The 20,438-nt window shown below is 41.9% G+C and overlaps 1 long non-coding RNA gene across 1 annotated transcript in view; it reads right to left on the minus strand.

Annotated features, from left to right (window-relative positions):
* LOC123459535 overlaps positions 1 to 20,438 on the minus strand; it is a 46,718-nt gene that overhangs the window by 10,980 nt on the left and 15,300 nt on the right. The window contains exon 2 of the long non-coding RNA XR_006636327.1: positions 3,948 to 4,121. This is a non-coding gene — a long non-coding RNA (uncharacterized LOC123459535). The remainder of the gene's footprint in view (positions 1 to 3,947; positions 4,122 to 20,438) is intronic.

Raw genomic sequence — 20,438 nt, forward strand, 5'->3', positions numbered from 1 at the left:
TTCCATAATGCTTGAGCATAATTATTTGATGTATAAGGGTGCCAAAATCTATCAGCCATGGATTTACCATCTTTATCAAGGGTCAGGAAGTTTAAAACAAACAAAGCATGGTTTAATAATGTTTTGGGATTTGCTGCCTGGGAGTATAATATTCCTCCTGAGTGTTGTAGCTTGGAGAGCATATTTTTAAGAGTTTGATGTGCTCTTTCTACTATACCTTGTCCCTGTGGATTATAGGGAATACCAGTAAGATGTTTTATTTTTAATTGATCACAGAATTGTTTAAAGCTACTGCTGGTATACCCAGGGCCATTGTCTGTTTTGATGACTTTTGGCAATGGCATAAAGGCAGAGCAAGCAAATATATGATTAATAACATTTTTAGTAACTTCTCCCGTCTGAAGGGAAGCACAAATAAATCCACTAAAGGTATCTGCAGACAGATGGATATCTTTTAATTTGCCAAAGGGAGAATGATGGGTGACATCCATTTGCCATAGCTCTCCAGGTGTAAGACCGCGAGGATTAACTCCCAAGTGTGGCTCAGGCAAAAATGTTATACAGCCCTGGCACTGGCGGACTATCTGTCGGGCCTGTTCTCGGGTGATAGAAAACATCTGTCGGAGAGTTTGGGCATTAAGATGGTGTAACCAATGTGTCTCTTGTGCCTGAGATATGGGGTCAGGTGGGGTGACCATTTCAGTTAGGACAACAGAACTATTTTGAGTTGCCTGATCCACAAGGTTATTTCCTTTACTTAAGGGTCCAGGAAGACCAGAATGTGCTCGAATATGTCCTACAAAGAAAGAGTGAGTTCTGGCCAAGATTAGTTGTTGAAGTTTAGCAAAAAGAGGGGAAGCATTGGTAGAAGGATGGATGTAATGGACCGTCTCAAGCAAAGGGACTGAGCTGGCTACATAGGTGCTGTCAGTATAAAGGTTAAATGGGTGATTGGAGAGAGTCTCAAACACCTGTATAATAGCAACCAATTCCACTGTGCCGAAGAAAGTTTAGTTTGGACTTTGGAGATTTTTCCATTGATGTTAAAGGCTGCAATTCCAGATGAAGAACCATCAGTAAAAACTAACATAGCACCAGGAATGGGAAAGCTTTTAGTCTATTTTGGGAAAACAATGGACTGTTTATAAAGGAATTGAATTAGTCTGTCTGAAGGATAATGATTATCTATTTTGCCTTGGAAGGAAACACAATCAATGGCCCATTCATCAGAAGACTGTACTAGCCATTGAAACTGGGAGGTGCTATAAGGCACACTAATGGTGTCTGGCTCTTTTCCAAAAAGTTTAAGGGAACTTTCTCTCCCAAGTTTTAAAACCTGGGCAACCAGAGAGGGGTAGGTGGGCAGAATTTTGGGAGGGGTAGCAGGTAAATGGATCCAATATAAAGGCTTAGTCTGCCATAAAAGACCGGTGGGTGTAAAAGTTGTAGGGAGAATAAGTAACCATAACGGGGAGGTGGGAGAGAAGTATCCAATCTTTTGTGCCTGAATGGCCTTTTCAACAATTTGTAAGGAACTTTTAGCCTCTGTAGTAAGCTCTCGAGCAGAGGAGGGGTCTGAATCCCCTCGCAAAATATCAAACAAGGGTTTAAGTTCTCCAGTAGTTAATTTTAAATAAGGTCATAACCAATTAATGTCCCCCAAGAGCCGTTGGAAATCGTTAAGTGTTTTTAAAGGATCTTTTCTTAACTGGATTTTTTGAGATAGGATTTTATTGGAGTGTAATTCAAATCCAAGGAAAAGGTGGGGAGGATGGATTTGAACCTTCTCTGGGGCTATTTGTAGTCTGAATTTTTGGAGTATAAGGATTAATTCTTGTCCCACCTCATGTAATTTTGTTGTCTCTGGGCCTGCTAATAAAATATCATCCATGTAATGAATGATATATAAATTAGGATATTTAAGCCGAAAGGGATCTACTGCTTGGGCGACAAATTTTTGACAGAGGGTAGGGCTATTAGCCATCCCCTGCAGCAAAACTTTCCATTGGAAGCGGGGAGATGGACCGATACAATTAACAATAGGGAGGCTGAAGGCAAAACTGTTTGCAATCCTCTGGGTGGAGGGGAATGCAAAAGAAGCAATCTTTAAGATCTATGACTAATTTAGTATAGCCCTTAGGAATGGCTACTGGTGATGGGAGGCCAGGCTGAAGGGCCCCCGTCGGAACCATGGTCTTGTTAATTTCTCTTAGATCTTGGAGTAATCTCCATTTCCCCCCTTTTTTTGTATAACAAAGATGGGTGTATTCCAGGGGGATGTGGAGGGTTCAATATGACCAGCCACTAATTGTTCCTGTACCAACTGTATGGCTGCTGTTAACTTATGTTGAGGAAGGAGCCATTGATCTACCCAGACAGGGGAATTATTTTTCCAGGTTATTTTATCTGCCTGGTGTGCAGGAGGAGCAATAGCCCTTAGGAAAAATGTGAGTCATAGCCAAGACCTGTCTGTGTTGTTTTTGGAGTAACCGAGACAGGGTCTGGTATTCCTTAGCCAGAGTCCTACAGCGGTTGACCCAATCAGCCTGCCATGAAAGGAATTGTCCTCTTGTTAAGACCGACTGTACAACGGTGAGCCACTCATTAGGAGTCAGATAACCTCCCCCACCAAGGCTTTCCAATAAGGAAAGGGTAAAAGGGGCATTAGGTCCATAGTCCTTGACTGCTGAGTTAAGTTTTTTTTAGGTTTTTAAGGCGAAGTTGGCGATAAACAGTCTCCTCACCTTGACTATCTTGGCCTGTGGTGGGCATATTGTGGTGTGGTATATTCTGACTTTTTTTTTTCTCACTTTCATTTTTACTTTGAGAATCATCCTCATCAGAGGAAGGCAAGGGAACAGAGACTGCGGGGAGATGGCATGAAGAGGATGGGGCATCGCGATTAAGGACAGAGGAGGAAGGCCCGAGGGGGTCGGACCCAGATCTCCGATTGGGAACGTGTCTAGTTTGTGAGCGGATAACAGGAAAAGCCAAACAAGGAGACAACGAGGGGTGAAGGGGCTGGGGTAGGGGAGGGGGGAGTTCGGCAGAACAGTGTGCACAGAGACGAGAAAGTTGTTTTTGAAGTTGGAGAATTTCAGTGAGATCTTGAACTTGAGAGGAGAGGCGAAGCTTGGTCTCAGAAAGGGAATTAGGCGGAACAATTGGAAAAGAGGGCAAGGTCAAAAGAGGAGCAGAGGGGAGAGTTTGGGGGGAAAGAGTTGGGGCAGTAGGGGCGAGGGGTGGCCAATCAGGATTGTGACAATGGGCGGCCTCAACTTCTAAGGTGGTTGCATCGCCAGGATCGAGAGGGTCATCTGGAGGGGAGGAAGAGGATAAGGGACCAGTAGGAGGAGGCTGAGGTTTAGTGGTAGGTTGCTTCTTTAGAACAGGATTGATTAGGTGAGGTGATTGGTTATAGGGGGTGAGGTTAGAAATGTCAATTGGGGGTAGTGGAGGGTAAAGTTGGGGAAGATTCACAGGGTCAGAAGTATGAGAGTCAGAAACATCAACGAGAGAAAAGGAGTCTGAAGCTCGAGAGAGGGGACGCGAAAGGCAGTGGGAGCCAGGCTGTGAAGACGAGAGACAATATTCGGCCACAGAGAGAAGGTGGCGTTTACCAGAGTCATTATTTGCTTCCTTGACAATGTCTCGAATTAAGCCCCAGAAAGAGAAAATAGTTGGGGATAGTGCATCATTGCCTTCCTCAGTGAGCTTCTGATTTAATTCTCTACCTACTCTTTGCCACTTTTGGGGATGAATATTAGGTCCATCAATCATCAACCATGGACATGTCTTATCAACAAAATAAAAAACTGTATAAGATCCTTTTTCTTTACCCATATTCCTCGCTCTCTGAGAGAGGCTTTTAAATCCTTTATGAAAGAAGCCTCTTTAGACAATGAATGGCCCATCTCGATGGGACAGAATGAAGAGGGAAAACTTACGAGGTCTTGCCGTCTTCTTGGGTGGAGAAGCGGTGACCATTCAGGACCACTCCGGAGATCGTGTGCTGGGGGGTCTCCGTCCGGCAGGGGTCCACGCCTCGAGCCCCCACGTTGGGCGCCACGTGTCCCATCCCGCGGGACCTAGTTACTCATGGGGGCGAGGAAGACCCTAACCTGAAATAAGATGGGTGAGAGAGAGGAAGAGACTCAAGCAAATGTACACTTGTCAAGAGTCCAATTTTATTGAGCCACAGCGGCCTTTTATAGGGTTAGGGTTAGGGCTTTGGGTGGGGGGGGGGTCCTGGAGGAGGCAGGTGGTGGAAAGTTACAGAATCTTCTTGGCCTTTGGCCTAGGACAGTTTGCAGTTATTCCAAGAATTCACGTACAGTTCTCACGTCTCTGCAGTTGCCAGGCAGGGTGTTAATTAGTTAGGTGTGGTGGGGTGGGGGGATGGAATCAGTTAGGTATGGCGGGGTGGGGGGATGAGGAAAGGTCAGAAGTTGCTCAGGGCAGAAGTTGCTCAGGACAGAGGTTATCTCAGGGCAAAGGTCTGTTCAGGGCTCATCTCCTCATCTCCAACATATTTTGGCTTACAGGCTCCAGGGGAAAATGATGGCATGAACAGAGGGTGGACATCACCCTCTGGCCAACATAAGGTGGTACACAGCAACAGGAGGGTGTGCCAAACACTGGCAAAGGGAAACTGGCTTTAATACCCATAAGCCAGCCCCCAACAATACACTCCTTCCAGGAGGCATTAATTCCCAAATCTCCATCAGCTGGGAACCTAGCATTCCGAACACCTAAGTTTATGGGGGACACCTGAATCAAACCACCACAGACTCCTTTCCTGCAACAACGTAAATCCACTCAAAACATCTCTCCTCTCCTACCAATTCCCACTCATCACCCCTTTCCCAATGCTGCAATTTCCACATTCCTATCTTTTAATCCTTAGGAATATTTGAAAATAAGACTTACTTTTTCTTCCTTTCAACATTTTTCCTAGGTTTAAAAAAACAATGAAGAATTTTCAGTAAAATAATAGCAAAGTTGAAAAGAAATGTTAAAACATGATACACCTGATTTTAATAATTTTGTACTACATGATTCTTTTTGGTTTCAAATCCATTAGAAAATAAGTATTGAGGAGCTAGAGAGATGGCTTAGTGGTTAAGGCATCTGCCTGCAAAGCCTAAGGACCCAGGTTTGATTCCCCAGTGCCCACATAAGCCAGATGCTCAAAGTGGCACATATGTCTGAGCAAGTTTGCAGTGGTTGGAGGCCCAAGCATGCCCATTCTCTCCATATATCTTATCTGCCTCTTTCTCTCTTCCTCTCACTCTTCCCCCTTCCCCCCCCGTAATAAATGAAATACAAAAAAAAAAAAAAAAAAAAAAAAAAACTACACTAGTAAGTATAGGAGTGAATTTGGCAGGCTGATGACCATGACTTTGTTTCCTAAGTCTCTCAAAGAACTGTGGTATCCACAAAAGCAATCTCATATTTTTATGCAGCAGCATCAAGCATCACAAAGGTCAGGGAGAAAAAAGGTTTTGTAATTGATAAGAATTAATCAAAGTTCCATCTACATGGGCACTGGGCCTGGACAGGATGACCTTGTTGTGCCAGATATGGCAACGGTATCCTCAGCGCTGCTGGACCGCAAGTGGTGATGTAAGCACTCACACATAAATTAAGAGAGAAGGTGGCTATTTCATCCCCTTAGCCTTTAAAAAGTATAACAGCAAGGCTGGAGAGATTGCTTGGTGGTTAAGACACTTGCCTGCATAGCCAAAGGACCAGGTTTGTTTCCCCAGTACCCATGTAAAGCCAGATGCACAAGGTGCATGGATCTTGAGTTTGTTTGCAATGGCTAGAAACCCTAACATGTCTTTCTCTCTCTCTCATAAATAAATAAAATATTGTAAAAGTATAAAGTCAAAAATAATCTAAAACAAGTGAATAATATAGACTTTCTCCATAAAAAATATAACAAGGCAGACTTTTACGAAAGATAATCTCTCAGTACATTCTAATTTCACTTTATTTTGAAAACAAGAAGCTAAAAAAGAATCTCTCTGTCCAGTAAAACTTTCAACCTCTAATTCACTTATGTTCAAATTATAACTCAAGTTTAGGGTGAGGGGCTCACTTAGTTGTCCACTTCCCTACCATGTGTGCAGCCCTGGCTTCATTCACCAGCACAAGAAAGAGAAACACATTCAGGGGACACTGGCAAAGGTTGTCCAGCTGGGAAGGACATGACAATAGCTGGTGGGGAGGGTGCTGGGCATCTTATCACTGCAAGGCTAAGCATTTTTCCTTATACCCACATGCATAGCCACCCCAGACATGCCCAGATTATTCTGGCCGATTTTTTCACTTTTGATTTTATTTATTTTATATATATATATATATATTAACATGTTATGCTCTTTTATCTCCTTACCCCTGTTCCCATTACCCTGGGGGTCCACCTCAATGGGGTTATGGTATTCATTGTGGGATCCTGGAGACTTCACTCAGTCCCTGTGGAATAGTGGGGGATTGTGTGTTCTGGATGTTTTTATTTTATTTTACTTTGTTTTGTTTTTGTTTTGTCTTGGTTTTTGAAGCAAATATGAGTGCTCAATCTGAACTAACTCTATGTATCATATAAAAATAAAATATTTTCTTTCATACATTGAAGTCTGGAAAGAGTGGTGGGGTGAAGGCTTGTTTTTCTGAAACTATTTGGGAGAATCTGGAGGAGTGCCTACAGAGCAGATGTTTATTGAACCAAACAATGGTTGCTTTTAAGGGCCATTACTAGAGCCCTCTTCCTCCAAGGCTGCCGTCAGATGGCATATGTGGCTTATAGTAACTTTATACCTGCCTAGTTGGTCATGAACACTAAGGTATGAAGAGATTAGCTTGGAAATGTGAATAAAATGGTTATTGAGCAGAATCTTTAAGTGTGGACTCTACAAGTTATTTCACGTATCATGGATGTGTGTGTGCATGTGTGTGTGTGTGTGTGTGATTGTACAACCAAAGATAAATAAAAAAGTAAAAATAAACTTTATATGTTTAGTGAAGTTGATATAAACAATGTTTAAACTTTGAACCTAAAAAAGGAAAGATGTTTACCTGCTTCAATCTTGATTCTCTGAGATATAATAGAGATACAGCCAGCACCAAAAATGGAGTAGACAGGAAACATTAGCAAACTATTCCCTCAAATTGTTTTTAAAAAACTATTTGAAGATCATATGCTTCTCATTTTCAGGTTCCTCTTCCTGCTCACCTTTTACAATCATCATCTATTGTATCTACCTATTTTTCTTAGCAATTATTCATATCCTCCTTAAAATGCATGGCTGGCTGCTAAGAGTAATGTTTAGGGTTACCATGACTTTGAGATGTCTATTTCAAATGAGGATGAGAGAAAATGCAGAATAATTTAAGGTCAAGCATACTCTCCACTGGTTGATTTTAATTACATAATATGGATGGATGTAAGATGATTTTGGATAGGTGGTCATTTTGTTGCATGGAGCTGAACAAACACATTTAACATTTCCTGGTCTGATTTCACATGATATTCCCTGGCAATTGCTTTATAGTAGAGAATAGTGATGCCCTTCACCATTACAGGTTAAGTATTTTAAATAGAAAAAGTATCGATCTGGGTGTGGTGGCACACGCCTCTAATCACAGCACTCGGGAGGCAGAGGTAGGAGGATCACAGTGAATTTGAGGCCACCCTGAGAATACAGAGTGAATTCCAGGTCAGCCTGGGCTACAGTGAGACCCTACCTCAAAAAATCCAAAAATTAAAATTAAAAATAAATAAATAGAAAATGTCTCAAACTTTGTTCTGAACATCAACATGCCACCAGTAGAAAATTGCACAGCTTACCTCATATGAGGGATTGCAGTCAATAATGCAGGTGCATTGAAAATACTGCCCCAAAACACCTTCAGGCTATATGTAGAAAGCATATCTGGAACTTAAATAAATTTATATTAAGGCTTGAGTCCCATCACCAAAATCAATCTCTCTCTCTCTCACCATGTATGTGTGTGTGTGTGTGTGTGTGTGACAATCAAAAGGGCTGAAGAGATGGCTCAGTGGCTAAAGCACTTGCCTGTGAAGCCTAAGGATCCCAGGTTTAATTCCTCAGTACACATGCAAGCTAGATGCACAAGGTAGCACATGTGTCTGGAGTTTGTTTGCAGTTGCTAGAGGTCCTGGTGAAACCACCCTTTCTGCTTTTCTATCTGCCTCCCCCCACACCCCGCTCTCTCAAATAAATGAATTAATTAATTAAATATTTTTTAAAAGTCCATCATCATGATTGGGATTATGAAAGAGTATCCAGACAGCTAGCTTGTCTCATTTACTGTGTGAGGATATATGAAAATGACAACCACATGTGAAGTGAGAGGCAGGCCTTCACTAAACTTGTTGGAGACAAGGAGATGAGCCCTGAACAGATCTTTGCCCTGAAATAACCTCTGCCCTGAGATAACTTCTGCCCTGAGCAACTTCCGACCTTTCCTCATCCCCCCCACCCTGCCATACCTAACTGATTCCACGCCCTCACCCCGCCACACCTAACTAATTAACATCCTGCCTGGTGACTGCAGAGACGTGAGAACTATACCGTGAATTCTTGGAATAACTGCAAACTGTCCTAGGCCAAAGGCCAAGAAGATTCTGTAACTTTCCACCACCTGCCTCCTCCAGCCCCCCCTCACCCAAGACCCTAACCCTAACCCTTAAAAAGGCCACTGTGGCTCAATAAAATTGGACTCTTGACAAGTGTACATTTGCTTGAGTCTCTTCCTCTCTCTCACCCATCTTATTTCAGGTTAGGGTCCCCCTCGCCCCCACGAATAACGAGGTCCGGTGGGTCGGGACAAGTGGCGCCCAACGTGGCGGCTCGAGGCATGGACCCCTGCTGGACGGAGAGACCCCAGCACATGAGCTCCGGAGTGTTCCTGAATGGTCACCGCTTCTCTGCCCAAGAAGACGGCAAGACCTGGTAAGTTTTCCCTCTTCATTCCGTCCCATCAAGATGGGCCATTCATTGTCTAAAGAGGCTTCTTTCATAAAGGATTTAAAAGCCTCTCTCAGAGAGCGAGGAATACGGGTAAAGGAAAAGGATCTTATACAGTTTTTTATTTTTGTTGATAAGACATGTCCATGGTTTATGATTGATGGACCTAACATTCATCCCAAGAAATGACAAAGAGTCAGTAAAGAATTAAATCAAAAACTTACTACTAAAGAAATGGCAAAGAGTCCTACCTCTCTCTCCTGCATGAGATATGTGTCAACCCCAGAGCTCTGGTTTCCTAAATAAAGCCTCATGCTTTTGCAGCAAGTTGGGTCTCCTGTGTGTCTTTGGGTGCGTGCTATCTCGAGACTTGAGTGAAGGTCTCCCTCTGGGGGTCTTTCAATTGAGGACTCATCCAGGGATTTGCACGTCTACCCCGGACTCCAGAGACCCCCTTGGAGGTAAACAATGTAAATGTCTGCAGCGCTGCTTGTCTGAGTGTTTGTCTGAGTGTTTGTCTGAGTGATTTCTGTTGCTCTGATCTGTTTTAATTTCAGTTTGGGCAGCTGTTGTTCAGGACCGTGAGGACCTGATAACGGTGGTTGGCAGGACCACAGGCTGCAATCCTGGGGGACGCCCCAGGATGTGAGGAGAGTCAGGGTGGCTGACAGTCTCCTATCTGGTAAAGGAAGATTGTGTATTTCTCCTTCAGGAGAAACCACAGAGGCATCTTCCATCTGAAACTGCATTTGGTTTTCTGTTCTGGACGCATCGGAGGTGTCACGGTTTTTGGTTTCTTTTTGTCAGTATCTATTTTGTGTTTGTTTGTGGACTCTTGTTTCTAATTATGGTACAGACTGTGATGACCCCCCTGACTCTGACGGTATCTCATTTCTCTGAAGTTAGAAGTAAGGCTCATGACTTATCTGTAAAACTTAAAAAAGGTAAATAACAGACTTTCTGCTCCTTTGAGTGGCTGCCAGAGGGAGCATTTGATCTAACCATTATATCTGCTGTTAAGAATATTGTTTTTCAGAAGGGACCCATTCTCACCCAGATCAACAGTCATACATCCTGGTCTGGGAGAGCCTAGTGACGGATCCCCCCGCATGGGTCAAGCCCTGGATCCACCCCCTGCCACGGTCAGGCACCCGAGTCCTGGCAGTGGCCCAACAAGCCACGAGAAATAGAGGACCCTCCCGAGTGGCCCTCTGCCCTGTCTCCCTCACCTTAGCCCCCTGCTCTCCCTGCTCCAGCTTTGCCCGAGGGAGGAGGAGATGGGCCCACTACAGGGACTAGAAACTGAAGGACCTGATTCCACCATACAAGCCTTTGGTCCTCCCCCTGACCCTAGCATGTCTCAGGCCCAAATGAGTAGCCTACCTAGCTCCCAAATGAGATTGATGTGGGATTCCCTCTCACCCGACCTGAATGGAATTACAACTCAGCAGAAGGTAGGGAGCAACTGACAGTCTAACGCCAGGCTCTGATGGCAGGTCTCAGGGGGGCTGCTCGCCGCCCCGCAAATCTGGCTAAGGTAACCTCCCTCTATTTTTTTAGAATGCTTGATGGAGGCTTCCCAGAGATATACTCCTTTTGGCCCAACTTCTCCGGGTCAACAGGCAGTGATAACAATGACATATATAGGGCAATCCGCTCCAGACATTAAAAAGAAATTACAACATCTGGAGGGTTTACAAGATCTAGCTTTGACAGACATAATTATGGAAGCTAAAAAGGTTTATCATAAGAGAGAGAGAAAAAGAAAAGAAAGAAAAAAAAGGAAGCAGAAGAGAGAAAAAAATAATGGGAAAAGGAGACAAGCAAGGAACTTAAATAGGATATTGGCTGCAGTGATAGAAAAAAAAAATTTTCAGGCTTAAGTATGTTGGGATAGTTTGCTTGAGCTTTATCAAATTTAAGTCATGGGTAAAACATAAAATTGTTTTATGTTAATAAAAAATTTCTGTGGTGCATGAAATCAATAGTTATCAAGTTTAAGCCAAAATCATTGGTTGTCAAATAATGTTTTTTTCTTTCAAAAAGATTTATCAAGGGTTATATTAATATTTAGCTAGCTGTTTGGGCTCAGAAAAGACCAGATTCTACTCTGTTATACGTAAAGTAACTGTTTCAATTTTGGTATCTTAAGTCCAGTGTTTATAACAAAATTAACCCTTAAGACATATTCCCTACTTTAGGGCACAGCCTCATGCTCAAACAATGGTCCTCATCTGAGAAAAAGAAAAAAAAAAAAAAATCAAGCTCCATGGTTCTGTTTCCAATGTTCTCTGGGTAATTTTTACCCACACAGGTATCTGAACTAATCAAAGATGTTTTCACACAGGTGCTAAGACTTTATACTGTCTTACTTGTTTTCTAGGTTAAATAAGTTAAGTTTGTAAATCAACTGGTACTGTTTTCAAGACTGATAACAGGTTCTGCCTATACTTATAAATGTTGGATATTTAAAATGGGAGATGTGCCTACTTTCTATACCTCAGATATATGGCTTATGCTACCACAGTACAACAAAAATTTTAAAGATAGGACAAAATGATTTTAGAAGCCCTGTGCCATTCTTTAGTTAAGTCTATTTCAGTAATTAAATGTGCTCCATATGTATGTACATCCAAGCTGATGTAACTTCCTTTCTAAGTGTGTTAATCACCTATGTAGAAGCCAAAGCCAATTGGAATCATCGGAGTAAAAAGTGTCAATATTTTGGCCTGTGCTCCCATGTCATGAGGCCACTGGAGATGATGGGACACTTCTACACTGGCCCCCTGGTAAGTCACCTGTCTTCCTGAGCAGGGAGGATATGGAGACCCAAACAAAAGTGGTGTACAATGTAAAACAGGAGAGTCACAATTGAGAAGCAATCAGTCCTCCTGACTTCCCAAAGAAGGGAAAACTACTTGGCCAGCAGGGCCCTGACTCATCCTAACAGGCAAAAGACACCAGTAAGCTATGGGGCTACTCCTGTGTCCCTAAAGTCTCTTTGGAGAGCCATTAACGACCTCCAAAATTAATCCTTAATTAACTTTTGGCTATCTGCAAGGTCTTAAACACTCAGAGAAAAATGTAGAACCAAAGATAAAAAATAGCTCTTTATTATTAGATTAAATGTTATGTATATGTTTCTGATAACTCTGCTAGCATCTCATCTGTTTTACAAGCCATGTTAAATACTACTGTGCCATTTAATGAACAGTTCTGAAAGAAAATCTCAGCCAGCTCATCCTCAGATGGTCCTGAGATGATCCAAGCCTGTCTACCTGGATTCCCTCGACCTACAAAAAGATCAGTTTGCTGTGTGTTCACCTCTCAGTAACTCCTTACTTTTATTCTTTCTTTCCAAAGTTATCTTTCAAGATTATCTTCCTACACTCTGGGGTACATTAAAATAGTTCCCCTCTCTAGGAGAGATTCTCTAACTGCAACAAGTCTCCACTTCGTGTCCCGTTCAGCAGGAAGTAGTAAATGATCTGATGTCTTCGACCCAGCCCCCAAAGCAGTTAGAGTGTCTTCTCATGACAGGGAGATTTAAAAGGGAAATAGACTGTCTATACCATACGTTCCTGTTGTCATAGATAAAGTTTACTTTAAATAAGTTTATTTAAAGTTCCTCAAATAAAATTATAGAGCTTGATTGAAATGCCATACAGATTAAAAGTTCTAGGACCTCCCTTTTATGAGGGAATTGCCATCCTTACATCTCCTGTGTCTACTAACAGTGCAGAGGGATTATTCTGGCACTCTGCCCCAGAGGGGGGCATTACTCTTGCATCCAGTTCTGGCCTCGGACTGTGTCTATTAGGCCCTGATATGCTCCCTCTTCTGACTCTTGAACCAGTATGCAACCAAACTGCTATTATCAATGACTCCTTTATATATACTAAAGCCCCTAGTAACTCCTATCTTGCTTGTTCCACGGGGCTGACTCCCTTTATTTTCAACAATGACTTTTTACAGACTAAGGACTATTGTGTTGTAGTTATAGTTTTGCCACGATTTTTCATTCATGATTCTGAAAGTTTTACAACTACTATAGATCAAGGCATTGCCATTAGACCAAAAAGAGAGCCTTTAACTGCCCTCACCCTGACTGTGCTCCTGGGACTTAGTGCTGCAGGGGCCGGGACAGGTATTGCCTCGCTGGTAACCTCCCAACAGCATTTTTCACAACTCAGTGCCTTAGTGGACAGAGATCTTAACCTCATACATGAGGGGATACAAGATCTCAAAGATTCTTTGGCCTCGCTCTCTGAGGTTGTACTTCAAAACCGGAGAGGGCTAAATTTGGTGTTCTTAAAGGAAGGAGGACTCTGTGTAGCCCTCAAAGAAGAATGTTGTTTTACTTAGATAAGACTGGGCTAATACAAAATAGCCTTGATAAAGTTAAAAGAAATCTAGAGGATAGAAAAAGGACTTGAGAACAAGAATCTTGGTATAAAAATTGGTTTTCCACATCTCCCTGGCTAACTACTTTGCTTCCCAGTCTTTTAGGCCCTTTTGTTGGATCCCTTTTGCTTATCTCCTTTGGCCCCTGGGCCTTCAGACGACTAACCAGTTTCATTAAGAGTCAGGTAGATTCTGCAATCAAGCCGGTGGAAGTCCACTACCTCGCCTCGCCACAGAAGAAACATCTGCCGCTGACCTGCCAAAAGAACAAGACAACCCCCCATCTCGACCCTTAGACTTTACCTCCCTGCAAAAACCCACCCTGGGGTGGAAATTTTGGTCCCGCCCCTCCAAATAATAACTCAGGTCTCCGCGACCCCTCATACTAATTGGCTACCAAACATATTTCCTCCAGGATCCTTATGTGGCATTGACGGTCTTGTTGAGAGCAAAATGCGTTACATTTCCACAAAGTGAGTGGTCTGGTAAGTCAGCGACGGAACGGGTGGCTAAGTCTCGACCCGCCTAAGAGAGGACGACCTCGCCAAGAGGAGGCCGATCCAATGACGGGTAAGGGTCCAGCACTGCCCTTCTAACAGGCTCAGACCGTTTGTGCCCCTTGTTCTAAGGTCAATCCAAATGAGTTTACCGAAATCAATGACCTATGAGTAACAGCGCTCAACCTACTCTGGGGAACGCTCGCCTCTCTGATGTCAGGCTGCTGTCAGGTTGCTCCTCTGGATCCATTTCTACTCTTAAACAAAAATAATCGGCCACCAAAACAAACCCTTCTTTGGGACATCATTAAGGGGTTGCAGTAACCTCCCTATCCTGGTCCTTGTATACAGAAGAGGGGGAGATGTTGGAGACGAGGAGATGAGCCCTGAACAGATCTTTGCCCTGAAATAACCTCTGCCCTGAGATAACTTCTGCCCTGAGCAACTTCCGACCTTTCCTCATCCCCCCCACCCTGCCATACCTAACTGATTCCATCCCCTCACCCCGCCACACCTAACTAATTAACATCCTGCCTGGCGACTGCAGAGACGTGAGAACTATACCGTTAATTCTTGGAATAACTGCAAACTGTCCTAGGCCAAAGGCCAAGAATATTCTGTAACTTTCCACCACCTGCCTCCTCCAGCCCCCCCCTCACCCAAGACCCTAACCCTAACCCTTAAAAAGGCCGCTGTGGCTCAATAAAATTGGACTCTTGACAAGTGTACATTTGCTTGAGTCTCTTCCTCTCTCTCGCCCATCTTATTTCAGGTTAGGGTCCCCCTCGCCCCCACGAATAACGAGGTCCTGCTGGTCGGGACATAAACTGACACCTGCTAGATCTTTATTTCAGAATGCTTGGCCTCCAGGACTGCAAAAGGTATATTGGTGACTTGTATGAGCTAGCCAGCTTATGGCGTTGGTGTAGTCTAAGCAGACTGTAAACACTCTTTGAGGGAGAAACAAGATGAAATTCCAAAGAACCCCAACAGGTGAAAACAAACATATCCAAGAATTTCAGGCAGGTGATACTGGGAGCCAAGGCAGGGGAGCAACAGCATCTGGGAAGGTCATCCACAAGTCAGGAAGGTCCTACTCACTCTACCAGGTTAGAAGACTCTATATCTGAGAGGGCCTAAGAGAAACTCATTCATTACACTGTAACTTTTGCATGGTGGAAGTCTATAAATGAAGAAAACACTGAGTCTTAAGATCTAAACATCACCATCTTCAGAAATGACTGAGAATGAGAACTGAACCATATCATCTCAGAGGTTTCATATCTCTTGCTGCAGGTCACACATATGGCCATGGGATGAGCCCAAGAGACACGTGAAGAGAATTATCTAGTTATGGTAAAAAGACACAAAGAACCCAGGAGTACATTTAGTCCTGGCATATAAATTTACCTGTCCACAAAGCTCAAAAAACATCTATGAAATGATAACACACATGCATCATTTGCTGATAAGCAGTGAGATAAAATATATAAAGACAATCATAACATACTAAAATCACAGCACCATACATGTATGCACATATATAATAGTGAAAGTGCTGCTGTCTCATTAGAAGCCATCAAAGTTAAGAAACAGTGGAACACTATCTTTACCCTGCTTTATGTGAATGATAAACTGTCATCCTAGAATTTTATATAAAGAAAAAAATGCATTTATGGCTGGAAAGATGGCTTAGTGGTTAAGGTGCTTGCCTGTGAAGCCTAAGGACACATGTTCAACTCTCCAGTTCTCATATAAGCCAGACGCACGAGGTTGCACATGCCCACTAGGTGGTGCAAACATCTGGAGTTTGATTGCAGTGGCTGAAGCCCTGGCACACCAAATTCCCTCTCTCTCTCTCTCTTTCTTTCTCTCTCTCTCTCTCTCTCTCTCTCTCTCTCTCTCTCTAAAAGAAAGGAAGGAAGGAAGGAAGGAAGGAAGGAAGGAAGGAAGAAAAAAAGGAAGGAAGGAAGAAAAGGAAGGGAGGAGCAATACCCTTAAAAATAAAGACATACAGAGAGATTCTCAAACAAACAAAAGCCCAAGGAAAACTTTTGTCATCAGACATTCACTGCAAATAATGTTACAAATTTTTTTAAGATCAAAGAAAAGTTGAAATCTGACATACACAAAAATTATTAAAGCTGGGTGTGGTGGTGCACACATGACTTTAATCCCAGAATTTGGGAGGCAGAGGTAGGAGGATCACTGTAAACTTGAGGCCAGCCTGAAACTACAGAATTAGTTCCAGGTCATCCAGGTCAGCCTGGACTACCTCAGAAATATACATAACCTCCACTGGAAATGGTAAGTAAATTAATATAAATTACATCTTTATCGGCTTTATTTAAGTATTCTGAACACATAAACTGCATGTGTTTAATATGTACACCTTGATGACTCCTTGGACCCAAGTATGTAACCATGAGTCCCTCATGTATCAAAACCATGAACTATACATCACCTCTAGTCTCCTCCATCTTTCTTCATTATTATTAATTATTATTATTAGGAGTGTGATAAAAAACACTTAGCATGAGGTATACTATCCTCTCAGGAAATTTTTAAGTATAAAATACAATATTGCTAAGTATATGTAATATATGACATACATCTCTAAAACTTGTTATTCTTACATAACTAAATATTGATGCACTTTGACTAAAACATCCCACAATTCCTGACAACTACCATTCTACTTTCTACTTCTATGAGTTTGTCTCTTCTATATGTGTCATGTTAGGGTTCTTCAGAAACAGAAAAACAGGCACAGCTACAGAGATATGTGTCAGGGTATTTGTTTGCAGGATTGGCTCACATAATTACGGAGGATGAAAGCCTCACAACAGACTCTGTAAGCTGAAACTCTAGGATGCTGGTAGCATGGCTTAGTCCATATCTGAAAACCTGAGAGCCCAGAGGACCACTTAGGTAAATCCTTGAGTCGAAAGGCTGGAGTGCCAGGAGTTCTTCTGGAAACCCCATGTGGTTTTCTACAGCAGCTCTTATTTAGGTTCCCATCAACAGAGTACAGTGTCCCTGTTTATCTTCGATATCCTCACCATTTGTTATCTTTTGATTCTTTTTAGTACTAGCCATCCGTATGGCTATGTGGTACCTCATTGCAGTTTTTATTTGCATTTTCCTGACAATTAGTAACATGCAGCATTATGTACTTGCTAGTCATGTGTAGGCCTTCTTTAAAGAAATGTCTTTCTAAGTCCTTTCCCTGTTTTCCCAGCACATTGTTTAGGGTTTTCTGTTCTGCTGTGTTCTGCATTGCTTAACTTCTGCTTCAGCTGAGGATTCCCTCATAGACATTACACACTAGTGTCTCACTACATTTATATGTGGAAAATATTTTCTCCTATTCCATAGATATTTTCTCATTTTGTGATTACTTTTTTTATTGTCTAGAAGCCTTCTGGTTTGATGAAATCTGTATCATGTGTTTTGATCTCTGTTGCCTATGCTTTTGGAATCATATCCAGGAGGTCATTGCCAAGGACAATGTCAAGAAGATTTTTCCCTACGTTTTCCTCTGGGGATTTTGTAGTACCAGATCTTATCTTTAAATTTTTTCTGGCCTTGAATTATTTTTTTAATATGGCTAACTAGAGCTAAGGAAGTAGCTCGGTTGGTAAAGTGCTGGCCACATCAACATGAGGACCTCAGTTCTGATCCTTACCGCCTATGTAAAAGCCAAGCATGGTGGCTGGTATCTGTGATCCCAGTCCTGAGGAATTGGAGACAAGAGAATACCAGGAGCCTACTCGCTAAGTAACCTAGCCAAGTCAGTGGGCTTCAGGTTCAGTGAGAGACGCTATCTCAAAAATTAAGATACAGTGATTAGAGAAGATACTGGACATTAATCTCTGAATTCCACATGCATGGGCACCTGCATAAATGTGTGCCCATATATGTGCACATGCCTATACACATACATGCATACCACACACACACATACACACAAATATTATTATCCATTTAAACAAAAATAATAACAATGTATTTGGGAGTTCATAACAAATATAGGAATAAGGTGAAACATAATATACATGATAAGGGGTAAATTGAAGCATTTTTGTAAGATTTTAATACTATACATGAAATGATTTGATATTACATGCTGGTAAGCTGCAATAACATAATCATTAGGTCAACCAATTACAAAAACAAAGAAATGTAAATATAGAATGCAAAAGATACTTATATTAAACGTAAATGGGGAAAAGCCTGTTTAAATTAGTGCATTTTACTCTATATAAATCATCTTAATTAAAGTTGATATTTTTAAGTTACAATTCCAAATATATTTCCATACTTTACAGAAAGCCTCTTCTAATGCTACCCTTTCATCAACTCTGCACGTGATCATATAGATTGAAGTCCCTGTCTTTTCATTTATCACTTTGAAACAGAGCACACAAAAGTCAAAGAGAATTCTATTCAACTCACTCTCAATTTACTGTGTATTTGGCCAGTTTTAATATTATTATTTTTGTTATTTGTGTATATTTATATGCATGTATGTGTGCATGGGTATGCACATGCCACAGCATGTGTTCCACAGCCACTTGAGGAAGTCTGAGGATAACCTTGGGGTGTTGGTCCTCTCCTTCCACCTTGTTTGAGATAGGGTGTCTCTTGTTTTATTGTTGAGTCAGAATTGCTGGCCTGCAAGCTTTGGGATTCTCCCTACTCCACCTTCCACTGTGGTGCACTGGGATTAGAGATGTGTGTGCCTTTGCATATGCCACTTTGCATCCAGATTTATGTAGGAGCTGGGGATCTGAACTCTAGTTAGCAGGCTTATAGAACAAGTGCCTTTAATCACCGAGCCATTTCCAAAGCCCTCAATTTTAATAATATTAACAAAATGTTTTACTTTTAATTCATTTAATTGGAGATCCTCACTTAAGATACCACTGGTTTTCATTCTTGAAAAAAACTGAAAAACTCAAGATTTAGAACCAGTAAAATTGCAGATTCTGCCGAGAATGGTGGTGTATGCCTTTAATCCCAGCACTCGGAAGGCAAAGGTAGGAGAATTACCAAGAGTTCAAGGCCACACTGAGACTCCATAGTCAATTCCAGGTCAGCCTGGGCTAGAGTGAGACCCTACCTCAAAAAAACAACAACAACAAAAAAATGCACATTCTTAGGTATGATTGAATTACCATGCTAATGCAGGGGTGCTAGGTACCAATTAGAATTTCAAAACCTTCAAATTCCTCAAATTGTTTTTACGAAAACTTTAAGTGAGAATTTCCTTGTCTCCTGAGCACATCCAGAGAGGCTGATGTCCCAGAGGAATTGAAGAAAGTGCCTTACTAACAATTCATTATCTTCAGAGGGAAAATCTTGACCTACCATGAATTGATCCATTACTCACTCTCAATATATTTCTGCTAAACAAAGAAGAAACTTTTCTATTTCTTAAAGGATTTAGGAACAAAATTCAATGATGCAAAAAGCCTCTTGCTTTAAATTCTAGAAAGAGATTGTTTTCCTGTACAGAAAGTAAAAGGAACAGTTTCTGTTGATTGTCTTTATAAGGAGATTCTTTGTCTTTCAGTTCACCTGTGGGTAAGGCCACCCCGCTGAACCCGAAGTTTTCTTCCTGGGACTGCTCACTGCTGTGAGTATCCAGTGGTCATGAGAGGGAAAGGGAGCTACTTTGTCTGAGGTTTATATTTCTCTAGAATGAGTGAGCATAATTAGCTTTGCTGCCTGTATATATTTAGATAGATTTGAACAAGTGAATTTCAATCTTAGTCTCATGTTGAAGTCACATCAATGCCCTTGAGTTCTCAATACAAATTGTCTTTGTCCCATACACCTTATCAGAACTTTCAATCCCTGGGGATTTTAAACTGGCTGTCAAATCTCACTTCCACTTTAGCATTGTCCCCCTTTAACAAAATCCATTTGTTTCCCTTTGTGGACTTATGTACCACATGGCCTGCTTTAAGGTTATGCCATATTGGGAATCCTTATTTTTTTTCTGTATTTTCTATTTTTACTTACTAGAGAGAGTGAGAAAGAGACAATGGGCACACCAGGACCTGTAGACATTGCAAATGAACTCCAAAGGCATGTGCTGTACATAGGTTCCAGGGAGCTGAACCTGGGTCCTTAGGCTTCATAGGCAAGCTCCTTAATCACTAAGCCATCTCCCCAGCCCAGGAATCATTAAATTTATTTTATTACCAAAGTCTTTAAAATTAAAAATTTGTCCCTGTCAGTAATTTAGAAAGCAAAATAACCTGGGTATGGTGGCGCACACCTTTAATTCCAGCACTTGGAAGGCCAATTTAGGAGGGTAGGAGGATTGCCATGAGTTTGAGGCCACCTTTCAGGCCAGCCTGAGCTAAAGTGAGACCCTACCTTGAAAAACAAAAACAAAAAATCAAAACAAAGCACACAGCACAAGGATTGAGATGTTTTGCTATTAGCTCAAATCCAGGAAAGAAAATAAATAAATATATCACCATTTGTCTTACCTTTTTTTCTACTTTATTTGCTTATTTATTTGCAC

Source organism: Jaculus jaculus, chromosome 3, assembly GCF_020740685.1.
Source record: "Jaculus jaculus isolate mJacJac1 chromosome 3, mJacJac1.mat.Y.cur, whole genome shotgun sequence".
Taxonomy (NCBI): Eukaryota; Metazoa; Chordata; class Mammalia; order Rodentia; family Dipodidae; genus Jaculus; species Jaculus jaculus.